This window comes from Ipomoea nil, unplaced genomic scaffold (genome assembly GCF_001879475.1).
Source record: "Ipomoea nil cultivar Tokyo-kokei standard unplaced genomic scaffold, Asagao_1.1 scaffold2610, whole genome shotgun sequence".
Taxonomy (NCBI): domain Eukaryota; kingdom Viridiplantae; phylum Streptophyta; class Magnoliopsida; order Solanales; family Convolvulaceae; genus Ipomoea; species Ipomoea nil.
This window is the reverse complement of record NW_017619038.1, coordinates 1,639,184-1,643,882: the sequence shown is the minus strand read 5'-3', so window position 1 is coordinate 1,643,882 and position 4,699 is coordinate 1,639,184. Positions and strand designations below refer to the sequence as shown.

Genomic DNA, 4,699 nt, shown 5'->3' with positions numbered 1-4,699 from the left:
AGGGGTCTACTTTTCTACATTACATTGGTATCATCAAAATCCTAATACAATGTTCCTAACAAAGAGCATATTCGCAAAGGTGGAGATAGTCTTTTCTCCTAAAGGGCAGATATGTGAAGGTGGAGATGGTGAGATAAGTCTTTTCTCCTAAAGAGCATATTCGTCAAGGTGGAGATTTGTTGAGTTATCTTTTCTCCTAAATAGCATATTCGCCAAGGTGGATATTGTTGAGTTTGTCTCATATATGGATTAGGAATATGAGTTTGTCTCATACTAGGAGTATGAGTGAAACGGGTAGACCATTTGTACATGGATTAGATGCCTATAAATATATTGGTTGTATCCCTAAGGGGTTGTGTCACCACTATCACCATCACTATGAATATAAGAATACTTTCACTCCGGTGGATTTAAGCACATTGCCGAACCACGTAAATTTTGTCTTCTTTACCCTTTTTGCCATTATTATTGTTTCTTGTTCTTATTAATCTCAACAACGTGTCTTCGGACAGAAAACCAAATCATGATATTAACCAAGCCAGATCAATCTCAGGATAAACATAATCAAGATACCCCAAGTGACAAGTAGTCATACATAGATAGATATTAGAGCTTTCAAGACTCTGATCTATCCATTTGTTACATGAAATTTATATGGTAAAACCAAACCCTCAGAAATAAGGACTGTAACGCATTGGTTCCCTGAACCTAGGAACCTTCCATATCCATAAGGAGTATAGAAGAAAGGATTGGGACATCGTGGACGGAAATGCTTCATGCCAGGAATATTAGTTCGTTTTGCCGATATCTTTAGTTAGCGGCCATAAAGCTCGGACTCATTCAGAAGAAGGGCCTCTTGACCATCTTCTTGTTCAAGAAATTCAACGTAGGCATATCCCTTTTGTTGCCCAAACTTATTAGTATGGGTAGTAACTCTCTGTACCATACTGCATGCCTGGAAGTTCTGCGGCGCTTCCTCACGGGTGCATGAATATTCCACATTGCCAACAAAGAAAGAACGAGAATCCACTTCTTCCCTATTCGATTGGCTTGCAGCAGCAGAAGCCAGTTGTTATTCAGTGGACCATGGTCGTCAAATGAAACTGTATTAGAATTAAAATGATACTCCAGTGTTGCTATAATGAAACTAGTGTGTGGAAAATAAAACTAAAAAACAGAGATCATTCAACAACGTATATTGGCAACTGAAACTGTAGTATAATTAAAACGATACTTTAATGTTGTTATAATGAAACTAGTGTGTATGAAAATAAAACTAAAATTCAGAGTTATACAATAACATATATTGTCAAATGAACCTAGAATGTAATCAAAATAGTACTTTAATATTACAATAATTAAACTAGTGTGTGTGAAAAATGAAACTACAAAATAGAGCTCATGCAATAATGTATATTGTCAAATGAAACTGTACTAGAATTAAAATGAAACTTTCGTATTCCTATGATGAAACTAGTGTGTGGAAAATGTAACTAAAAAACAGAGTAATATTGTTAAATGAAACTGAAGTATAATTAAAATAATACTTACTTCATAGACCATACTGCTATATGCACCATGGTCCATAATAAAATTTGCCAGCAGAAGCAGGGTCTTGTACATCACACATTTCCTTCTGAACTTTGGCCTGCATTTCACGGAGCGCCGTCACCTCGTCTTCCATTTCCTTCAACCTCTTTTTCAACTCATCCAATTCCACGACAGCTCCTGCCTCCGCCGCAGCGGCCATTTCCACATTTTTAGTTCATTCACAAGTTTTAGTTGAGGCCTTTTTTTTTTTTTTTGTTCTTTTGATAGAAAAATTTGAAAAATTAGTTGCAAGAATTTTATAGCAAAGGCAGTGTTTGGAAAATGACAGATCAGTTATTTTCCAATTGGTTTGATCAATTTTGACGGATCTTAGTCTTTAGTGGGAGAACTTATATATTGGAATAGCTTATTAGGCCAATTAGCTTATTTTGTATCTGTATTTTTTTTTTTTTTTTGAAATTCCTTCTCTCGTTTCTGCCGTTAACTTAAAAAATAAAAATAAAAAATTCTCTGTTTCGTATGTACAGAATTGAATAGTAAAATACACATAAACTCCTAACATAATACACATAATCTAACATAATACATAATACACATAAACTCTCCATAATACACATAAACTCTTAACATAATACACATAAACTCTTAACAGGATACACATAAACTCTTAAGTCTTAACAGAACACACATAGACACAAGTGTTATAACAAAATAAAAAAAAATAAAAAAAAAATAAATAAATAAACCTATAATGGGATTGTTAAGTAATACTTATAAAAACAGTGTCGTTTTGGGAAAGGGCGCACAATGCATTGTACATCCTGGTACACGATATAACGATTGTAGGCAATCTATGAGTTTTTTTTTTTTTTTTTTTTTTTTCCTTTTAAGTCTCTAAGGTCACTTGAATAAATGACAAGCAAATCTCAGTAAGTCTTTCTAATCCTCTCTTTATTCTTTCTATATTACCATTTTAGGCATGCGAACTCATTTACTCCATGGAATTGAAGACTGGATTTCTCATCACCGTTCACCTCCCTTTTAGATAATTATACTCTATTTCACTTGCATTACATTTATTCTTGCATCAATTTAAAAATTAAACCATAGATCTGAACAAATATAGTTGTAGCATTTCAAGCAAGTGGACTAGTTTCCTCCAACCATGACCGATTTTTTTTTTGTCATTTGTCACCTTCCTTTTAGGTAATTATACTCTAGCATATCATGTGCATTACTTTTAATCTTGTAGGGGTACATGAAACAAACCCTGGATCTGTAAAGTTTTTTACTATTTCAGGCTAGTCAACTTATTTCTTTCTACGCAGAGTTGATTTATCATTATTGCCCAGTTGCCCACATTCTTTTTAGGTAATTATATTTGATTAATTTAACTTTGCATTACTTTTAGTCATACACTCGTGCATATCAAGACCAAACCATAAATCTGTAAATTATTTCAATATTTCTACCATTTTAAGTAGGTGAACTCATTACTCCAAGGAAGATCAAATTTCTCATTGTTGTTCACATTCCTTTAAGGTAACTCTACTCTATTTTGCTCAATCTTGCATTGGTAAAGAGCACAAAAGCTAGATGTATAAGTGATTTATACCATTTTTGTAAGTGCAGTATCTATTAATGTTGTGTGGTATTATATACCTCTTTTGGATTCCAATAATACCATGTCGTCATTAATTCTTTCTTTAGTTGGATTATGATTGGAACAAAATATTGATTATTTAGTATGCCCTACTAATGGGTGGGAATTATATCTTCATTATTTAGTTGGTCAAATCAATTATGAGTGTATAAAATTTGGCTAAAGAATATCTTAATCAGTGGGAGTGATCATTTAGAAAAAAGGTCATTAAAATACTCCACTAAAGCTGATGGATTTAATTGCTTTCATACATTCGAAATTGGAATGTGCGTCTAACAAGAGTTAATTCCAGCAATGGTCCTTTGCCTATTGTGATTTTCGAAAATTGGTCCGCGACTTTTAATTTGGACGAAAAAGACACTTGACTTTCTAATTTAATTTGTTCCACCCAAGGTCTTCGTTACCCATCCATTTCTTGACCGTTAATTTAGGGGGCAAATTTGTCTTTTCATTATATTTTCCACTTAGCCAAGCTTATTTGACGCACAGATATGAAAAACTCCATACGAAAAAAGCAATTGTTCCTCATTTTCCTCTTTAGCATATTTTATTCCCAGGTCACATATGATACATCTGGTTTTCTTGAGAAGAATCGTGATTTACTCCATCTTGATTCAGACTAAAATAGAGAATTTGACATTTATTCTCTATGGCATCAAAAAGAAAAACTTTACAATAAAAAAGCTAAAAAAAAAAGAAAAAAAATAAACCATATAGGCTATAGAAGGCGAAGTTGAGTTATTGTACAGAATAAGGCATAGGGATTTTGCATTGCATTGGGTTTCTGCTCAGTAGTTGTACGTCAACCCCAAAATTTGATCGAGAAAATGAGCGGAACAACGCAGAAAATTGTCGACGTTACGTTCAAGGCTGGCAAGACACCTCGATTGGGAAGGAATGTCAAGGTTTCTCGTCTCCGATGAGGCTCGGAAGGAGTTCGCTTCCCTCCATCGCGCCTTCGATAAGGTCAACTCCCAGCTTCTGACCAAGTTTAGCCAGGTCTTCTCTCTCTCCCTCCGATGAGGAAGAAGAAAGGAATATAATGAAAAGACAAATTTACCCCCTAAATTAACGGCCAAAAACTGGATGCGCAACAGAAGGACCTTTGGTGGAACAAATTAGAAAGTCAAGTGTCTTTTTCGTCCAAATTAAAAGTCGATGACCAATTTTGAAAAATCACAATAGTCGGAGGACCACTGCTGGAATTAACTCGTCTAACAATAAGTCCAAAAGTTTCTACAAGTTTTAATTTAAATTTTGTTCTTATAGATTCATAAGTTCATTTTATTGAACGTTTGGTTGTGCAACATATTTATGAAAATGTTGTAACAATATTAAGGAAATGGGACGACGCCCGGTCAGCGAATAATGCTGGTAACTCATCAATACGCGTTCAATAGCATATATAGAGATAGTTTAATACAAAATCATTTTCGAAACGGAGTACTGTATATATCAGTTCAAAATCATAAAGAGAGAAGTCAA

General features: G+C 34.0%; 1 pseudogene; it reads right to left on the bottom strand.

Moving 5' to 3' along the window:
• Positions 1 to 540: 540 nt before the first annotated feature.
• LOC109154183 lies at positions 541 to 1,750 on the bottom strand (annotated as a pseudogene).
• Positions 1,751 to 4,699: the final 2,949 nt, after the last annotated feature.